At 39.5% G+C, this 22369-nt stretch overlaps 1 pseudogene across 1 annotated transcript; it reads right to left on the reverse strand.

The window, feature by feature from the left end:
- Positions 1-21497: 21497 nt before the first annotated feature.
- LOC308435927 (large ribosomal subunit protein uL6-like) lies at positions 21498-22128 on the reverse strand (annotated as a pseudogene). Its single transcript has one exon. The product of its transcript is annotated as a large ribosomal subunit protein uL6-like (transcript).
- Between the last annotated feature and the right edge of the window lie 241 nt (positions 22129-22369).

The following is a 22369-nucleotide window of genomic DNA, read 5'->3' on the forward strand; positions in this document are numbered from 1 at the left end:
TCCTCTCCCACTGGGGCCAGACATTTTTACCCACTGACATTCTGGCTTGAATGTCGCTTATTCACTGAAGTTTTCATAATAAATTTCCCCCTTCACACGCCAAATATCAAGTACACACAGGAGAAAATTCTTTCTCTTCCACCCCATAATAATAAGTACATTCATCTTTCGCATATTGCCACTTTTCACTACAATCACTCATTTGTGTTCTTCTCCCCCCAACCAATACATCACTATAGTCTTCAGAGCAAACTGGCTGTGTCTTGTTTACTCTTACATCTCTAGAACTTTACAGAGATTGTTCAGCAGAGACCAGATGTATTGCAGCTGAAAGCATCTCCAGCCCACCTGTTTGACAATTGGGGGATATAGAATTAGCATTCCATTCCACTGGATTTCCTTTAAACAATGAAAGTAATATTTTCATATTAGTTCCTCTAGGGTAAATTTCAACCGAAGAGAAATAGATACACACCGGTGTTAGCAGCTTTCTTTTATTTAAATGATCAATTTCTTTGTTTTTGCTGCTATTTACCATTGTCTTTTGGCACAGACTTAGTTCATAATGCAAATCTCTTCAGTCAATAGATATGCCTCAAGTAGTTAGCTTATGGCTGCTGTTTGAATAACTTCTCATAGTTCAGTTTTCCTCCTGCATAATAAGTATTTAGGAAGGGATTTGGAAGCTGCCTGGGGAGGGGAGCTGTACAAGAGCAGGAGAGGAACAAGTAGGGGCTGTTTCCAGGGGGATGCGGCAATCACTGGACTCTAAGTGGGAACGGTTTCTTTTGTCTGGGTGGTTTCTCCAAAGAAAAGGTGCATGCGTGCAGTTGGCACAGAATGCATTGTTCTGCAGCCCTGCTCCGCCACCTCTGCAAGCCCTTCCATCCCTAATTAAGCAGCTCACAGATCATTAAACTTGCATAGTCCTCTTGTCTCCACTTCCCATCTATTTCTCCTTGTCCTCCATGAACCTGAGGTGCATCTGCTTGGTCCTCCAATGTCACCTTCTCCAAACCGGCCATTTCTCTTATTGTGTTCACCCATATACTATTATAATCCATCGCACAACACTATTTGCACATCTAACTCTCCTTCACAACTATGGACTGCAAAGGGATCGCAAGTTTTATCATAGTGTTCTCAGCAATGGTGTGAGGGACAAATGAAACAGCTACTAGATTAAATGTGCACTGGATTGATTAGATAATCAGGTTGAAATATTTATTGAGGCTTACAAATATATTTCCTAATAAAGCTCTTTCAAAGAGATCTATAATTTCAACAATAACTTGTCCTTACTCAAGAATTTGATGTAGACTGTCTGTCCCTCCAGTTTCAGGGCATCCCCAATGTCTTCTGACCTCCACATGCATTGCACACACATGGTGGTGAACGCACGCACACACACGCACACACACACACACACACACACACACACACACACACAAAGATAAAACACCCATAGATATAAAATAAAAATAAATAAATCTTAGGATTAAAAATAACATGCTGTAGGGGTTGTGAGCTAATTTTGTAATTAAAGGTTTTTGATGGTATGCCTAATGAAGTTCAATCATGGGGACTTACAAGATAGAAGGAGAGAAATGACTCCTAGCTGCTGTTGTCTCACGTACACACATGCCATGGCACATGCCCTGCCCCCAGCAGATAAATGATGTAATGGAAATTTTTTTGAAGAACACAGTAGAAAGATTCCTTTATGATGAAGGTTGATTAGATTTAGAAATGTTATCAATAAGCTTGTTTTTCTTCCTCTAAGAAATGAAAGTTATTTTTTATGAGGTAAGGCAGAACACTTCATTTTGGAGTCTAAGTAACTCTTATTACATGTGGATAGAACCTATACTAGTTTTTTAAATTTCCCCTCTAATTAAGAATGCCTTTTCCCCCTCACATAATACATCTTGATTCTAGTTTCTCCTGCTGGGACAAAATAGGAGAAGAGACTCAGGGAGAGGAGGTTCAGTGACAGATCCCAAATTTGGATCCAGCTCAAGGGGAGTTCCAAGGCCTGACACTATTACTGATGCTATGGTGTGCTTACAGACAGGAAACTAGCATGGCTGTTTCCTCTGCAAGCAGCTGAAAGAGCCAGAAGCAGATACTAATACCCAACCAATGGATAAAAGCTGGGGACCCCTGTGGTTGAATTAGGGAAAGGCTAGAAGAAGCTGAGGAGGAAGGTGAGCCCATAGGAAGACCAGCAGTCTCAAATAACCTGTACCTCTGAGATCTCTCAGACACTGAGCCACCAACCAGGCAGTATGCACTAGCTGATATGAGGCCCCTGACACATATACAGCAGAGGACTACCTGGTCTGGTCTCAGAGAAGATGCACCTAACCCTCAATAGACTTGAGGCCCTAGTGGGGAGGTCTGTGGGTTGGAGGGTCAGGCTGAGATATCTTCTTGGAGACACAGGAGAAGAAATGAGATGAGAAACTGTCTGATGGAGAACTGAGGGGTCATAACAACTGAACTATAAAAAAGATTAAACAATAATAATGAAAACATACTGGCCAGTGTCTGATGTTTCTAAAATGTATCTCTCTATACTTCTAATAATATGGAGTTGTAATTTTGAGAAGGAGAAAAGGTAATTTTGGTTAAAAGTTGAAATAATCTCTCATAAATCATTTACTAAGCACAGAATGAATAGCAGAGACTGTGTAAAGGCCTGGACAGAGGGAGCAGTGTTTCCCTAAGCAAAACGCCTCTAGTCTTCAACTGTGTGAACTGACTGCAGTGTGGTTTCTGTGTTCCCTCTTCCTTACATATCATGCTTAGTCCACATAAACACGGAACAAACAAACTGGCCTACCTTTCTGAGTGTTTTAAATGGCATCTTTTAAGAATAGAGTCTGATTCTTAAAACCCGAACCCCCTGGAACTAAGCAGAATAGAAGGCTCCAAGGCAGGAAAAATGTAATTCTGATGTATGGTCCTACTTGAAGAAAGCTGAACACAAGTGGTGCTTAGGGAATTGTAAGCCAAACTGTTCCATCTTTAGTTCTCAGTCAGGGCTAATGGAAGGCAAGTGTTGGAGTCCTGGTTAAGAAGCTGGTCCCTAAGGTCTGTGCTGTGTGTACAATGTTATCCATTGTGGTCTCCTAGGAGATATGGAATTGACAAGGCTATAAGAATCAATTTAGAGGGAAGAAACAAGCGATAGACTAAGAAATAGAAGGTAACAACAAGCTGATTTGACTCAACCTCAGTCAGTATTCTATCTTGGAAAGTCATCATGTCACTTAATGTGTGTGTGCAACTCCTGTGTGTGTGCGTGCATGAGTGCATGAACATTTGTAATTTGTTGTCCAATAGGTAGTTAATATTCCTGGAAGATCACTGTGCATATTTAATGTCTACAAAACAATTTGAATGCACACATAGATATAAAGGATAATAATAATTAATATTCTGAACTGATTTAACAGCCATCCAACTAATTATTGCAGTAAAGGTCAGTAGGGGGCTTAGGGGTGTAAGATTTTATCTAGCATGCGTGAGACTTAGATCTCAAACCTCTCAAAACAAAAACCCAAGCAAGCAAAAACCAAAATAGAGCAAGCAAACAAAGGCTTTTAAGAAGGAAAGAAAATTTCTCCTCTTTAGTCTTGAATCCATTGATCTTGGCTTTCTGTTGGAAAAGTTAGAATGCTTCTATTAGATTTTTTTCCCTCTGAAAATGGTTTAGATGAAATCTGTTTCAAGGCATTTTCAGCACCAGTCTCTTATATTTCTATTGAAAATTCATCGATGTGAAAAGGTAGAAAATTGGGTCTGGGGATCTCGGCCTGTAAAGCACGTACCACATAACTATGTGGATCTGAGTTTGCTCTTTCCAGTTTATATTCAGGGGTGGGGAGTTGGGGAAGGAAGCCAATTATGATATTGACCTTGTAATTTTAATGTTGGAGAATTGGAAATAGGTGGATCCTCCTGGGCTTACTGACCAATCAGCTGTGACTGTTTGGCAACATCTAGTCAGTGGGATAACCTGTCTCAGAAAATGAAGTGATTCTTGAGGAGCAACCTCCCATGTACCCACATGGTCATGACCATGCACAAGTGCATGTATGCTCACATCACACACACACACACGGCAGATGTTTATAAGATGTCCTTGCTGGGGAAGCACTATGCTCTGTTCAGTGTTGAAGTGTTTCTTACCAGTATTTACTGCTATTTCTAGACTTCTTCTTATGCCCCTTTGGGGTGAAGGCAATGGCTAACAGGCAGGCAGTTTGGAGGAAGGTTATAAGATATCTCAAATATATACACCCAGATCTCTTGCCTTTCCTTATCCTTGGGTATCATTCCAGGAGGAGTTTGGAATTAGAAGAATCTGTTCCTATCTCTTTAGACATGTAATGGTGGTCGAATCCCTGACATTTTCCAAGTCAACTGTATGAACTCTTGCTAAATCATAGGAATCATATAGGAGTGGAAAATAGTTACGATGCTGATGACTGTGGATGTTAGTTATTATAAATGCTTCATCTCCTAAGCGGGAACACTCACTTCATTACCATTATTCTCTGAGCAGTAGATGATAAAGCAGTTTACTAAGGCATTGACAATAACTGTTTCTCCTTGTGATTAATTCAACCTCATACAGTGAAAGGCAGGGCTAAAATAGCACAGGAAATTTGGGTTGTATAGATCTGAAATGAATACTAACCCAATCTTTCAGTGTACACAAGATGTCAGCAAATCAATGGGCATTTATAAACCTTTTGTTTTTTTATGTTAAGTGCTGCTTATAGCTTTACAATCAAGGCATGGTGAATGCATGCCCTTAATCCTGGCATTCAGGAGGCAGAAGCAGGCACATTGTTCTCAGTTCCAAGCTGTCCTAACTTATATAGAGAATTTGAAGCCACCAAGGGATACATGAGAGATTTTTGTCTCAAAAAACAAACACTGTCTTAGGGTTTCTATTCCTGCAGAAAACATCATGACCAAGAAGCAAGTTGGGAAGGAAAGGGTTTATTCAGTTTACACTTTCCACATGCTGTTTATCACTAAAAGAAGTCAAGACTGGAACTCAAGCAGGTCAGGAAGCAGGAGTGGATGCAGAGACCATGGAGGGATGTCACTTACTGGCTTGCTTCCTCTGGCTTGCTCAGCCTGCTTTCTTATAGAACCCAAGACTACCAGCCCAGAGATGGCACTGCCCACAATGGGCTGGGCCCTCCCTGCTTGATCACTAGTTGAGAAAATTCCTTACAGCTGGATCTCATGGAGGCATTTCCTCAACTGAGGCTCCTTTCTCTGTGATAACTCCAGCTTGTGTCAAGTTGACACAAAACCAGCCAGTAGAGTAGCTCACAACCATATGTAATGGGATCTGATGCCCTCTTCTTGTGTGTCTGAAGACAGCTACAGTGTACTCACATATATAAAATGAATAAGTCTTTTTTAAAAAGTCAACGGGCAGAGAGATCTAGGTACAGGATTAAAAAAAAATAAAACTTTCTGCCTCAGCCTCTTCTTGTGGACCAGGACTACTATGAAATGTCACCACACCTGACTTTTAATTTCCCTTTCCCCCTAGATTATATGTATAGAGTAAAGAAAAATAAGAATACCAAGAGTTTGGGAGGTTCCCTAAATACCTTAATTTGCTGGATCTCATGGAGGCATTTCCTCAATTGAGGCTCCTTTCTCTGTGATAACTCCAGGTTGTGTTAAGTTGACACAAATCCCACCAGCACAAACACAGACAAACAAACAAGCATAGTTCACCATCAAATCATTTGGGAGTGTTGACTAAGAAATCATAAGGTCCATTTCTTTGCTAAAGATTTGGGAGTAAATCTGATTTTTGTTCATGATTGACGTATCTGTAACATTCTGATGATAAAATAATGAACAAAGTTCAAGCTCTGCCCTCAAGAAATGTTAATATTTGGTTGATTCTTTCAAACTACCTTAATTCTTACTGAACAGGGAACACATACTCAGAAAACAGATTATGATGATGTATATCAGGGAAGGGTAAAATTAGTGAGGGTGTCTTTTCTAGAGATGGGCAGTAGCAATGATCAGTCTAGTGCCAACATGCTTGAATATCAGCCAAGTCAAATTTTCATGCCAAGAATACCTGAAAAAAATAAAAAAATAAATTAGTTGAATACAATTTGTTACTATACCTTACCACTTAAAGATAAAAAAATTACCTAAATATTTTAACAATTTTTTTCATGTCTTGCACATTGCCTCATATTCAGGAACTATAAGAACCATATGGAAGCTGATAGTATTGATGATTAGCATAGGTATTAGTGAAAAACGTTTTACTTCTTAAATGATGATGCTTACTTACATGCAGGATGAACCCGGCACTTGCCCAGTATCTTTTGGGAACTGCTAACTATTCATTTACTTTGTCCCATTGCGCTTCCAAAATGCTCTGATTGTAAAATATCATTGTCAATTTACATAGAGAAAAATAGAAGTTTACCAATTTTTATGGTTTACCGATTCTCCAATGTCTGAGATATAGTGATAATATTCATAACACACTATGAAACTACTGTCTTAAAAGTTGTTGGAAAGCATCATTTGTATTTTTAAAAATTTGTATTTATTCTTCTCTCATACAATACATCTCGATGACAGCCTTCCCTCCCTTCAATGCCTCTTACTCTTCCTGTCACTCAAAAGAGCAGGTCTTCCAGGGACTCCAACCGAACACACACAGATACAGTCAGGTCAGGCAGGCACAGATCCGTATACTAAGACTGGGAGAAGCAACCCAGTAGGTAGAAAAGAGTCCCAGAAGCAGGCAAAAGAGTCAGAGACACCCTCAGTCCAAATGTTAGGAGTCCCACAGCAAGCTAACAACCATTGGCATATATGCAGAGGACTTAGCATACAACCATGATTGCTGCTTTAGCCTCTGTGAGTCTCCATGACCCCTGTTTAGTTGATTCTGTGGGCTGTGCTCTCCTGGCATCCTTTGACTCCACAGTTCCTCCTTCCTCTCTTCTGGAGAAGGTGCTTGTCAAAGAATAATGACATACACCCTCTCCCCCAATCCAGAATTTTCCAGCAGCTGCTGAGTAAAATTATCAATTGGTCACTGCTTATTTTAGTTTTGTGTGTTTGTTGACTGGAATCCATTTTCTGTCTAAATTATTTTCAGACATGGCATTCTATTTACACAAATCATTTCAGTAGGAGATTTTCTGCCTTTTCTTAGTTACGCCAATATTTGGTGTGAAACCTGTGAAATTGTGAGTAGGTGTTTCTAAATGCCTCGAGAACCAATTTGTGTGGCTAATTTAGCCACATAAACAGGGGACAAGGAAGCTTGTGTGCTGTTAATATGATCCTACGAGTGTGTGCCCTTTCAATTGTTTGAATAATTCATCTTGTGGGAAGGTAAGGGGCCGTGTGTAATACAGTGTCATTATCAAAACAAGAAGCAAAGAAAGTAAAGGGAATTCTTGAAGGCTGCTCTCTTTACTGAGAAAAAGAGAGTGTGGAAGCAAACTCAAGAATTCTGTCTTCACAGAGGTAGAGAATTGGAGATATGGGGCAAAGAGCTTCTAGAAATATAGCTTCTATAAATTATTCCTCACAAATTTCTAATCCAGTGAAGGGAAGAAAATACATTATGACCAGTGGAGGTTTAGGTCAAACCAAACAGTAACTCTGCTTGGAGGTCACCTCTCACTTCAGCAGTTTATACTCTCTGCCTACAGCCAAACCATATATTTTAGCTCTTGCCATCTAGACATGAGTAAGACACCTGAGAAAAAAAGGACAGTTCAAAAACCTGGGCCATAAATGCATGACACAGATGGCTGCTAATATTCTTCAAGGCCCATGGGTGATGATGGGAGTAGTCAGTGGGGTATGCTACATTCTTTTCCTCTCACTTTGGAATTTCTAGTTTGCCACTGTGATGTCATTTAAGTCCCCTAGAGACTGTAGTTCAGATCAGAATATGGGGCATGGGGAATAGGTACCAGAGGAACCCAGACGTTGCTATAAAAGCTTATACATCTCACAAGATATTTTGTGGGAGGGCATGTGACCAATAAAAAATGAATATTAACACCAGCCCATTGCATGGCATTGGGGGATACACTTTGTATTGTAAATAATTTTAAAAATCCTTGCTTAGTTATTAGTTTGATTATATTTTTTCCTTAAACATGAAAGACATAATATGGGTTTATCAAAATAGACAAGACAGCCAGAATATGGATTAGCATCATGATTTATCTACACCTTAGAAAACTCACAGAATGGAATACTCTGTCATATAAATGAAGACAGGGACCAAACGCTCAGATCATCTGCCACCGGGAACAGCAGAGATCCAGGGACGCACGCCTGGTGAGACTGTGCTTCGAGTAGCCTAGGCACAGAGAGGTCTGGGCCGAGCTCGAGGAAAGCACCCCTGCCCAGATTGGTTCAGGGGAGCAGGAACTCTGCCTTAGGGACTCGGTTTCTGCCCTGGGGACCTGAGCATGGGGATCAAACACTCAGGCCATCTGCCACCCGGAACAGCAGAGATCCAGGGACACAGGCCAGGTACACTGGAGAGATGGGAACAGATCACTGACAACAAGATGGCAAAAGGAAAGAAAAAGGACTTACGCAATGGAAACCAAGACAACCTGGCAACACCAGAACCCAGCTCACCCATCACAGCAAACAGCGGAATGCCAAACACTCTAGAAAAAAAAAAAAAAAAAAACTTAGGCTCGAAATCATACGTCAAGATGATGATAGAGATCCTTAAAAAAGAACGGGAGGAAAAGCATAAAGAAATAAAAGCTTCCAAAGAGCAAACACGAAAAACATTCAAAGAAATCAAAGAATTAGAGGAAAACAGAACCAAAGAGATGAAGGAATTGAAGAAGGAATTTAACGTGGAAATAAAAACAATAAAGAAAACACTGATAGAGACAACCCTGGAGGTAGAAATCCTAAAAAAGAAATCAGTACTCACAGATACAAGCATCTCCAACAGACTACAGCTCCTTTGTCAAAAAATCAAGTGACCATATATGTGAGGGCTCATTTCTGGATCTTCTATTCTATTCCATTGATCCACGTACCTCAAAAATTGTGGTATATTTACACAATGGAGTACCACTCAGCTATCAGAAACTTTATGAAATTCCTAAGAAAATGGATGCATCTAGAGAATATCATCCTGAGTGAGATAACCCCATCACAAAAGAACAGACATAATATGCAGTCACTGATAATTGGATACTAACCCCAGAAAGCTCAGAACACTCCAGAAACAACTCACAGACAATATGAAGTTCAAGAAAAACGAAGGCTAAAAAAAAAGAGAGAAAAAGAAAAAAAAATCATTATGCTTAATCTTTACACACCAAGAAAACTTTGACTATTTCCAGGATATATCTTTTTTTTACATGTACTTTATGCTCATTGTAACTAGTAAGATTTTAATGCATACTATCAAACATAAAAGAATCACATACTGTCAAAAATATATTCATATACTTTTATGCAAAAATGCTTTTAAAATCTGTACATTTATCTTTGTTTTTTAAAATAAATTTGTTCAATTAAAAAATGAAGACAGACTAGATTAATATTTTTTAAATGTCAATAGTTCAGCACATGCCCTAAAGTTCTATATCATTTTTCTTGATCAGGTACATCTATGTACTTAACTGTCTACAATCCCCAACTCTTTCATAGCATTACTCGTAAAGCTGCCTTTTAAAATAGTATTTGTATATCATCAAAAAATTCATGTACACAAGTCTTGCAGTAGAATTTGAATCCCTTCATTTTATGGTTATAAACAAAAAAATAAAGGAAGGAAAAAAGAAAAGGCAAAACCCACAGTGTAGAAAATATAGAAACATTTCTACCCACCAAGGTAGATAGAAAAAAAACCCACCAAAGATTAGCTCAGAAATACAAAACCAGTTTGTGGTGTTTATGCCACATAGGCTATGCCTTTAAATATATTCAGATTGGGACAATGTTGTTTTAGTCTTCATACTTAGCTGGTCCATGTCTGAACGTTACTGTGTTGCACACAAATTCGTTTGGTGGTAGGGTCCTACCCTGGCTCTGGTTTCAGCCATTTGTACTGACTGATCATGTTTCATCTATCTTATTTGTAGAATCCTGTCATTTCTCTTCCCACATCATCACTGGCATAGAAGAAGATTTGCCCCCATTCATTTCCTTTGTGTGATTCAGTTCTGATGACTGTCTTCTCTGAAGAATCAATTCTAAGATTTTAATTCACCCCCTCCTTCTGTCATCCCAAAGCTGTCATTTAGACAGGAGCAAAACACTGCATTTTCAGCAAATAAGAGTTCAGTGTGCAAATGACCAATAAAATCTGATATGAGATGACAGTTAGATTTTGATGCAGAAACTTGACACGTCTTCCTGTTATTACTTTAAATGGCAAAAACCATGCTTGATTCTGAGGGCAACCATATGCAGTATTACAAGATTTAGTTAAAAAACCTTAACTCTCAGTATGACATAGCTTCATGTATATGTTATGACAGCAAGTGCCATAACAAGTTTTAATGTGACAACGTCTCCTTCAGTGTTGTTTTCCTTAAAACCATTCAGCTGATTCTTCTTTCAGAGGCCCCAAGGCTAAGCCACGGGTCATTTTGTACTTGCTGAGGCCACATCCAATGAACTCTAATACTTCTCTGTATGAGAACAAGGAAATGACAGTTCTTGGGCTTTACAAGCAGGAGTTTGTCTGGGGCTTCCAGAAAACTCACAAAGGTTAGTTTTTTAACTACTGGAAATTAGGATATAGGAGGGTGGGGTTCTAGGCTCCCACTTCTCCCAGGTTAAGGTTCAAGACTCTGAAGGACATCTCTCTAAGACACCATCCACCCCTAATTGTGACTGTGTCTTTTCCTGCTTCTCTTGTTTGCATCTGTGAAGGACTAGCTACAGTTTGTTTGATGCAGACCTTTCTCAGAATATCTCATTTTGATACCATCATTCTTATTTGAAAAAAAAATGAGTTAGGTTTGAAATTTGTCAATATTCTTCAGTTTGAGTTGCCAATCTGGGTTTTTGAATGACTGAACAGTAACTAGGAAGAGTAAATGTGTTTCTCATGTAACAGACTTTATGCACTGTTACTACTTCAATGTGAAATACTTCCCCCATAAGCTCATATGCTTGAAAACTTGGTCTCTGCTGGTAGCACTACTTGTGAAGGTTCTGAAACTTTTAGGAGGTTTGGTCTTATTGGTGAAAATTGGTGACTGGGAGTGGGCTTTGAGGAATCTTTAGACAGTTTTAGATAATGTATATAATGTACTTGAATTATTTTCATTCCTATTCCCTTCACCCTGCTTCCTCTCTTGGTGAAGCATTTCTTTACAAGTCTCTCTCTTACCTTCAAGTCTTTGTGCATGACTGATGGCTGGGTTCTGTTTTCTGTTCATTCTCTTCTCTGAGAACATGAGCATCTGCTGGCATGTGGTCCCATTTTCATAGAATGTCTCCTTCGGAACTGCTAGGCATTATAGATAGCTCCATGCTTAAGGTGCTCTTTGTTAGGTATTTTGTCACATCAATAAAAATGTAACTAATACAGATACAAATGCATTTAAAGCTAAAAGGGGAGGGGAAGGATGTACCAATCTCAGGTCTTTAGAGAAACAGTACCACCACACCGATAGGCACATACAGTCAACAAAGATGGACTGAGAGTATCTATATCTATCTATATCTATCTATCATCTATCTATCTATCTATCTATCTATCTATCTATTTATTATCTATTATCTATCTATCTATCTATCTATCTCTCTATTTATCTATCATCGATTTTATCTATTATCTATCTATCTATCTATCTATCTCTCTCTCTAGCTATCATCTCTCTATCTATCTATTATCTATCTATCAATCTGTCTGTCTGTCTATCTATCTATATCTACCTTTAAAAGAATTTTGTTCACACTATGATAGAGGTGGAGAAACACCAAGATTCATTATCATTAGCTGGAGACCTCAGAGAATCAGTAATGTGTGGTATTCTGCAAGGACAGAAGGTCTCCAAGGTCCTGCTCTAACTGTCCTAGTCCAACTGCTTAGCAGTCCTTTGGTTTTATTCAGATCTTCACTCCAGCAGTAACACCTAGCCAGTTGTCTAGTACCTAAAGGGTCTAGTCAAGTAGACACAAAATTATGGATCCAAAGGCATTAAAAAGTATTTATAACATAAAAGAATTTTTTTTGTAATGTTCTTTGTTAGGTGGTGTTGCAAGTCTTTACCTGTTTCATTTCAGTTACTTCTGACAGCACATACTAGTTAGGCAAGGAGAGTGTCCTCCTTAGGTGTTCACTGTCACACTCATAGGAGGAGATCAGAGTTCTATGGGTTACTGACGCTCATGCAGTTGAAGAGTGTCTGAACTGTGATGTAAACCACAGCTAAGTGACTCAGAGTATAAGCTCTTTCTTGCTATAGCATTAATTGGGGGAAGGGTGAGTAGAGGCAGAAGATAAGGAATGTGGAGAAAGGTATATTTCTTATATATAATTTTTAATTTTAAAAGCATTTATTCTTGTCTTACACGTGTGTGTGATTTACTTATGTGTTATGTGCAGCTAGTGTGTGCAGTGTCTGTAGAGGTCAGAAAAATCAGAGCCCCTGGAACCAGAGTTACAGGTGATTGTGAGCCACCATGTGGGAATTAAGCCAGAACTTTCTATAAGCGCAACAAGTGCTCTTAACACTGAACTCTCTCCCCAGTCCTGAAAAGGTGTATTTTATTAATATATTCATTGTACAAAATTATTACAATGGTAACTATGTCTATGTCTCTATATGTCTGTCACATACTCCATTATATGTCAAATTATATTAAAAACCCCAAATAATGCTGAGAATTGTTTTGTATTGTATCAATCATAGGTTGGGAATTATGCTAAATATTTTGTAAGCAGTATCCAACTTAATTTTCAAAATAATACTAGAAATTAGAAACCATCATATTCACTTTACAGATAAGAAAACCGAGCCTGGCTGAAATATCCATGGTTGGGGTTCTCAACACTTTGATCAGTCTTTCTGATGCCATCAAAAGTTGAATGTCCTCCTTATTCTATTATACTGTGCTAATGGAAAAATTTACAAACTCTGAAAGTGAAACTTAAGGCAGGGCCAGAAAAAGTTTATGACTGTGCAGTACTTACCTTCTTCTGCAGAGGGCGCCAAGCGTCCTTTAGCTCCCATACATAGCCGGTAATTCTCAGAAAAGGGTAATGGAGCTCTTTTCTTCACAGAGACTCATCCATCTCCCTTAGTCCTGTTACAAAGAGCTTCTGAATGTAATAACACAAGCGCTCATCTACAAATAAGAGAAATAAACACTTATCTTGCCACAAGGGGATTTGTACCACGTTAATAGAGCTTGGAATAAGTGTCTTTCACAGGAAGTCACCGCCTGAGGTTGCTTGGAGCTATCCAGGTCTTGAATCTACTGTTGGGTGTTTAAAGGTTAGACTGCTAATCCTGGTTACAATCAACCCTTCAGCGGTGTCTCACTTTGGCTTTGGAAGAAGGTGACAAAACAAAACTCAGTGTTAAAATGTCAGAAGAAAAGGCTCCCTGTGAAATTCTAGTCTTCTTCCTTCACCCATTTGAAACCAAACCTGCCCTTTACCACAAATACTGGAGGATTCAGCGGGTAGAACGGGAGGCTCCAGTCATTTCCCATCCGAGTTCCTTTTATGAGGAAACACAGGCAAATGTCTGAGTCGACTTTGTTCGGGCAAGTCTCCTTGAGGCAAGGTCATCCCAATTGTCACCCGCATTTTTCTGTCGTCTTGTCAGATGAATCCGTGAAATTCACAGATTAACCCAAGTCCCTCACTCAGCCATTCCAAATGCCAAATGTTCAAGTGTAACAAAAAATTACACATCTGGTAATTCTGCATGTTATTTATAGGCTTTCTGATAGAGGCATAATTGATTCAGAAATGTAATTTACAGCTTGGCATCTCCGTTTCAAAGCCTCAATTCCATGACATCCACTGAGAGTAATCTCAACATTTGTTGGGAAGCAGAGATAATAATTGGGAGGAAGGTTTGCGTGAAAGCCTCATGCTTCTGCATAAAGTTTTCCGTGTGTCTTGCCTTTCATTTACAGAGTGGCTCATATCCACGTCGGCCACAGATTTTTAATTCCACCGGTGATTTATGGAGACATAAATGGAGTGTAAAGTTGATCAACAAACCCTGGAGTGGCGGCAAGCCACTGTGGCAAGTTTCTTTTGCCCTCTAATTTTAATTGCAGCCCTTGTAAGAAAGCACTCTCTAATTTAACTAGGTAATTGTTCTGTTTCAAAGGGAACATTTGTTATTTAATGTCAGTTTGAAAACTACTCAAGAATGCCGAAAGTTTTGCTTTATCCAGGAGTAGTGACAAAAATGGGTCCCCCTTTCTCTTAACTTCAGTCCCCCATTGTTTTAAAACATAAAACTGGCATTGTTTGTTATTTAAACTGCTGCTTATGTCTTGTGCACATTTTTAGAAAAGAATAAGTGTGTGTGTGTGTGTGTGTGTGTGTGTGTGTGTGTGTGTCAGTCTGTGTGTCCGTGTGTCGGGGCTAATTCTAGCTAGCGTGGTCCTCTGGGTTTGATTGAAATGATTTTAGATATATTCACTTTTCTATCCAATCATTGTGATGATCCTAATTATGACCCTACAGATTGAGTCTTTGTAAAATAAGTTTCCTTAAGTTCTGAGGGAATCCTTTCTGTGCTGTCTCTTTATCTCAGTGCCGGCCTTCTAAATTCATAGGAGGCTTCTTAGTGAAATTCATGACCCTAGAAGCTGTTTTGGGGTACTTCGACTGCCCCCGATCATTCATGAAATCATACTTTCTGGACTTGGTTCACTGTTTTTCAGTCTTCCTGGTGTCTGAATAAGGTGGCTGCCCCCTAACTTCAAATATTAACTCAGCCCTGAGAGTCCAGTCATGATGTGCCATGTCTACCCACTGTTACTTATCTCTTTATGGGGGATAGCCAAGATGAAGCTGGAATTCACTGTCACACTTCAACTCTTCTGTGGTTGTTGTTGTTATTATTATTTTTTTATTATTTACTTATTCTAGGAAAGTAGAAACTCCAAAGTGTAATATGCACACATAAATTTTAACATATTTACATATTTTTCATCTAGTATCTCGGCCTTCTATGCATTTATTTATATAGACATTTGAGATTTTATTGCAAATATAGTTTAGAGCTGACATTTTCACTCATTATTCTATCATTGTAAGCTCTTATGTATAAAAAATTCAAAACCTTTTTATATCGAAGGAGATGCACTAGGTTCTACACTATATAAATGTGCCAAAAACCTTATTTATTAATTTTTCTGTGTATTTTGATTAGTTCTCATTGCTTGGGCAATGTTGTTGAACCCCTTAACATTCATTAATTTTTACTGAGGACTTATCATGCAAAAAACTCTGTCTGATACAAACTAAACAAACACAGTTGCTGAAATGGATTTAGAAAGAAAGAAACCTAGAAAGGAACAGAAAGAGAAGTGATCGTATGACCACCTGGGAAATATGAGCAGCTAGGTTTGGGAGTACATACTTGGAATTCCTAGGACTTCGGAGGCTGAGGCAAGATGGCAGAGATTTCAGAGGCAGCTTGAACTGTATAGTTAGAGACTTTCTACAAATAAATAAATAAATAAATAAATAAATAAATAAATAAATAAAGTATGAACAAAAAGTGAAGTAATGCATACAATGACCCATGGGCAAACAAAGAAAAAAAAAAAAGAGGGAAATGTCTGAAAAACCACAAGTGTGATTTAATACATCTGCCTCACTGACTATGAAAAGTGTAAGTCAATGAAAAGGAAGCATTGTCCAGTTCTTGACAGGACCCTTCGAAATTTTTCATGAGTCTCCCCACTCCCAAAGACAACAGAAGTCCTTAAGATGGCTTAGGCAGCAGGCAACATAATGAGGATGAATTGTGTGAAGATCCCGGAGCTTGTATTAGTTAGGAGCAAAGTCAACCGGGTGGGAGGCTACTTAGGAGATCATCTCCATAGTGCAAAGTGATGGCAGATCGACCTAGACAGTAGAACAGTTAGAATGGAGACCCATGATAGTCTCACTCAGCAAGTGTAGAAGAAAAGTTGGGTAAGAATGGTTATTGGTTAAATTGTGGGACTATTTCCTAGAGTTGCAACAGCCTCGAGTTTCTCTATTGTTCTTGGAGAATAGCTTAATAAGTAAAGTTTAAAAGACGTCTGAGAGAAAACAGAATAAAGGTCTCAGAATCTTGATCTATTCTGACAGGAGACAGTTTTAGGAGTGAAATTACTCATCAGAGGTTATTGGTGCACTTGACACAGTAATATCCAGAGTAAGTCACAGAACTTGGCCTGATGACACAATAATTTGGTTTTTGGACTAGCCTATCACTGTCTTCATTGGGACCGTCTGTGTTCTTGGTCCATGTCTTTCCCCCATTTCACTGCAGCCAGCCTAGCCAGCTTAGCATGTCTTCAGGAGAGCTATCTGAGATCTTTACTGCTTTTCTGGTCCTCATGAGATGCATGACATCTTCAAAGTGTTATCTTAACATTCCAAGCAGCAACTGGACCATTTATACCACAATAAATACACACAATGGAAGCAAGACCTTTTCCAATATCTGACTCCTCCTCAAACTGTAGACTCAGCTGTGGTTTCTAAATGTTTTAATTAATGCCTCTCAGAGGAAGGTTTTACTAAAGCAAATGAGAGACACCTTGATACATATCCACTTATGTGCTGAGGCTTATGAATAGAGGGCTCTGACATTCTCCAAAGTCTTTAATTCTTCTTTCACTGTTCTGGGGTTGCTCCTTTCTCCTCTCTCTGTGTATCACTCCATTTCCAAAGAATAGGAAACAAACCATTTATTAAACACTGAGACCAATGAATGTCAGGGAATTGGTTTTACATTAAGATACCATTGAGACTTTAGAAATATTTATTTTTATGGTTAGGTAGTTTATTGATAACTTGAAATATAGAGTGGACAAATTAGAATAGATTGCTTTGCTTTGTTTTAAGTAAGAGATCCTATTACATACTTAGTATTTAGTAGTTACCCACCATATATATACATACATATATATGTTCTTTCATAAATAGTTATAAGCCTATAGTACACGCACCTTCAATGTCATCATTTTATAAATGAGAAAATGAACATGGAGGTGAGAACCCTAGTCCAAGGCTATACTGGAAGTAAATAGGGGGAGCTAACATTCAGGCACAAGTAGTCTGATTGTGGGAGGTGAACCGTGGATTGTCCCTGACTCTGGGTGATATAGTTCAAGGGTGCCTAAGCCAAAAATCATTCTTTGTTCTCACCTCAGAACTCACAATAACAGTCTCATCGAGGAGGCAGGAGGAAGTGTGGTTAACAGTGTCAGACTGTGTAGAAGGCAAGGCAAGAATTTCTAAATGTCTTGTGAAACAGCCTTCAGAAGGTATCAGCCTCCTCGTGTGCTTTCTTGCAAGGAATAGCACGTTGACCTTCTACTTTTATCTATTCTTATCCTTAATTAGCAAATATTTGTCTTCTGTGAGCAGGAATGGAACAGTTGCTGGAGTTTAAACAAGTCATAATCCTCATGATAAGAAAACAGCAATTTCTTTTTTGGGTAGCACATGAGATTTCACTATTTGATTGGTTCTTAAGGTCTTGACCTCATCCATAGATATCCACTGATTTCACTGTGGACCTAGTCTAAAGCAAAAGGCCAAATGCTTTCCTTTGATTAGTAAAGCGGCACTTCAGGTAGAGTCAATATGAACTCTGCATGTGGTCAGGCTATAGAGAAGGCCACAGACAACATTCCTGTACCACTGAATGACTCACAACCTAGTTTCTATCTGCTTTGTACCTCTTCTGACCTTCAAAAGTTAGTCATTTTCACACTCATATACATATATATTTAAAAAGTCTCAATCAGCACTTTTAATAGTTCATCTCTAGTGGCCCTTTCTGTCTCCCATAGAATGAGCTGGCATTAATCTCTTGATGCTTAAAAATACTGATTAATTTTCCAGCAATATTTCAATATTCATCAGTAATGAATTTTTATAAGTACTGATCTTTGAGTCTCTTTGACATCTAGGACAAACCCTAGTTGACCTCATATGTCTGTGTGTGGCTGATGATATGTGGCATTTAAGGACTTCTAAGGTCAAACAAAGGAGGTTACTCACTGGTTGACACATGGATATCCTGTCAATAGTTGCTATGATCACTTACTAACCTCAGGACCCAAACCCAGGAGTGCTAGTGAATACTTAGCCGAAGGCTCCCTTTCAGCACGAAGCTCCCTTCTCACTATGTATTAGGGACTTTGTACTCCCCACACTCCTCTCTGATCTGTGACTCTGCTTACCTAGAAGTACACAATAAATTGGTTTGTCAAAATGGCCGCCCAATGCACATCAGTGGTGACCTAAGGCAGCAAGACATTTTGCAAGTGGTATTTGGACTCCAGACAAGAAATTAAAATTAGAAGAACATCAAATTCTTCAACTTGAAGAAAGAGTGTCTACGAAGGCCAGTGCTACCCTTGTTTTTATCAAAGGCAGGGTCACCACTAGAGAGAGAATGAGACTGGTTACACTGGCATGCCTGTTTTCTTCTCTTGTGAGCCTGTGGTGGTAAGCTGAACTCAAGACAATTGCATGCTATTCAGACATTCACACTGGAATTAAAACCACACTTGTGTTATACAGTAAAAAGAAAAGGAAGAAACCTTTAAAGGCAGAAAACCTAGATTAGCTAAGCATCTCAGTCAAATCATTTATCTCTGTGTTAAATAATTCCACTTGCCTACCTATATCCAGTCCTAATTCCTTCTTTCTCTCATTCCTGCATTCTTCCATGTGTTAAATATGTAGAACTTACTTTGTGACAAATCTTGTGCTAAGAACTTTGCAAAAAATTAACTCAACATCATTCCTGATTTTATCCAGGTTTGGAATGGTCAGGTTACTAGTTTTCCTTACAGATACGGGTGGTTATGTGATGTTATGGGTGGTTATGTGTTGTGATTATAGGCAGCTGGATTAGGCTTTGGGTAGGCCTTCAGAGATCATTTTGTGCTGGTGAGAATAAGGGACAGATCTGGCTAGTGTGCATCCGTTTTTTCTTCCCATTTAGAAAACATTTTTAAAGCCCAGGGATCCAGCAGACAATGTGAGGGGTAGGGTATGGACTGGAGCTGTTGCCTTCATACACTATTTCAGATGGCAGTGTTGTCCCTCAGCACTGGTGTCCTTTTCCACGCTAGACTGCCCATTGCATGGGAAGTTGTTTCATTTGCTCAAGCCATGGGTAGGCCTTCTGATTTTGTACCTGGCAGCTTTAACTGCTGAACACTCTTTGGGCTTCAGTTTGTTGATCTATAAAATAAGGGCAGTATTCTTGGAATGTGAATATTGTTAGGATTACACAGCATAGAGCCTGTAAAACATAAAGGACAGAGCAGAGCTCAATAAACCTTATTTCTCTTAGGCTTAAACCTGTTTCAACACACACACACACACACACACACACACAGAGAGAGAGAGAGAGAGAGAGAGAGAGAGAGAGAGAGAGAGAGAGAGAGAGAGACAGAGAGAGACAGAGAGAGACAGAGAGAGACAGAGTGACAGAGAGATGGAGAGAGGAGGGGGAGAGGGAAACAGAGACAGAGAGACAAACAGACAACCAGGCATACACAGACACATACAGACATATAGACACACACATGCATGCACACATATATATACTCTCACACACAAACACCAACATACAGAGATACACACACAGACACACACACACAGACACACACACACACACACACACACACACACACACACACACGAATAACATTAGCCATTAGACAACCTTCAATGTTTATCCTATAACTGCCCTTTTCTGTTTTGAAGGTGGGGTCTGTTTGCTCTATGGCCCTTCCTATGAGGCTGTATCTGCTCACTGAGTATGTAGCCTGTACCCAATTTATTTCCTAAAAATTTCCTGTATTCAGTGACAGCCTAGGGATAAGAGTTATGTTGAAGTAGAACTGGAAATGAGTCACTGCTCTGGTATTCTTTTAGTGACAAAGGGGTCTGCTTTTATTCCCTTCTCTAGTCTACAAACCATATGACTGTTGGCAAATTGCTTAAACTTTCTGAACTTCTGTTTCCCACTTGGAAACAGTGAAAAGAAAGTTAATCTCTCAGGCTTCTTGTACATGTCACATAATTCAAAGCTTTTGGAAGCATGATTCCTGGCCTCAAAAGGCTTCCACAAGCAGCCCTTTCCTTTCCTACTCTCAGGTTCTTAGTTTTGTTTTTCTCAGACAACTGCTAGGCTCCTTTGTTCCTGGCATTGCTTTAGGATGGAATTCCAAGAACTAGTTTAAAACACTCTCTCAAGTGGCCAGAGAGGAAAAGATGGAGCTCTAGTATCATAAAGCTGAAATATGACTTTAGCATCTTTTCCCCAAAGGATTTGCTGTAAGGGATGCTGTACCCTGAGGAAGATGGCTTTCATTTGTTAATGAGCTCTCAAGGAAGGCAGTGCTTTTTGTTGCAGAATCCTAATGCACACTTGACACAGACTGAAGTTTAGGAAACAAAGTAGAAATCCAGGAAGCAAAACTGAGAACTTTGAAACTCTCCTTCTAGGCCATTCCTTACTGGCTTAAATAAAATAGAGATCTGCTTTGTCTGAAATAACCAAGACACCAGAAGTCTTTCAACAGGGTGACCCAAACAGGCATTGGAGAATGGTACAAGTGTTTGAACCTTCTTCATCTGTGGTGGTTGGTGGGTCATGGAGTGAAAGGCAGAAAAAGTTGGAGTTATGTCAAAACGGTGAAGTTTCTGAAATGCAAAGGATTGTGGCTCTCTGATCCATTGCTGAAGTTCTGAGGAGCAACACATAGCATCCAGGTTACCTCAAAGACAGTGGCCTCTCAATTTCTAAAATGCCCAGAGATGGAGAGATGTGCGGAACTAGACTATATGGATAAGCTGCTCCTGAAGAAAGTGAGTTCTTGAAAGGGAGCAGGTGTGAAGGCTGGGTTTACCTTGAGAGTTTACAGTATTTATTTATTTAGCCACAGAAGATGCATTTTCAGAAGCTGGAACCCTCTCTAGATTGATACAATGGTGGCCATTTTGCACTATGCAAGGGTATCTCCTTTAAAAGAGTGGTCTGGTCTAGAGCCAGGAAACCTGAGCCAGAGCATAAGCAGCACTCTCAGATGTTCCATCTCCTAAACAGGCCTGCTCCTGAGAGCAGGGACATTCTAATGGTCACTACTGTCTTCTTCTTTTTCCCCCTTCAATATATAAGTCTTTTACTGTCCCCCAATTGTACTTGTGATCAGGATCTTGTTTCTGGAGCTAGAAACCTGAGGTCTCACTCGTCAGCCTGCTGCATGGTTCCCTTCTCAGACACATAGATGCCATCCAAATACTTTCTGATCTCCTTGTTTTTAACTGTTATGGCTTCATGAATCAGAGCTGCTGAATTTGAAACAAGTTCAATGTAATTTCCTTCAACAATTAATTCATCCTTCTGGGCTTGAGAGACAGACAAGCAACACCCATCCTCATCCAAACCCTATGGATGTATTTCTCACCCAAGAAATTTCGGATTTCAACCAAAGACCCGAATAACGACGTTGATAGGGAAGCGAGCATACACCGACCTCATCTTGTAACAGAAGCCCAGTGTAACACCCTTGATCATGTTCTGAACATGACTGCAGATGGTTCTGACAGTGGCCAGTTCCTTTCTGTTACCCCACCAGTTGTCAACTCAAAGCCTTTTCTTTTTTCTTTCCAAGAAGACTCAGCTCAACATTGATGTGATTGAAGTCCCTCCACAGAGTTCCCCCGGGACCCTTCACAATGACTGTGAGGCCCTTCAGAGTGATGTCAACATTTTCTGGAATGTTGATCATCTGACTGCTGAGAATGGTCTTTATTCTCGAAGAAGGTGCAGCGAAGAGAGAACCTACTGTCCTCTTCTTGCATGAAACAGACATACATTTCTACAGAAATTTAAGAAACAAGCCCCCACTATGTGTCTCTCTGCACATATGTGTCTGTGAATCTCCCTCTCTCTTGCTTGTGTGTGTGTGTGTTTGTGTGTATGGGTGTGTACCTTTCTTCTTGAAGAGAATTTGCATTTTTTGCTCTTAGCCTTGCAGTTGGCTCTTGGCTTAACAACGGTACTGGTCACTTCCTCTAGTAGCTCATCTAAGGTCCCCTCTTCCTCAGTTTTGC

This window comes from Micromys minutus, assembly GCF_963924665.1.
Source record: "Micromys minutus genome assembly, chromosome: 24".
In the NCBI taxonomy this organism is placed as follows: Eukaryota; Metazoa; Chordata; class Mammalia; order Rodentia; family Muridae; genus Micromys; species Micromys minutus.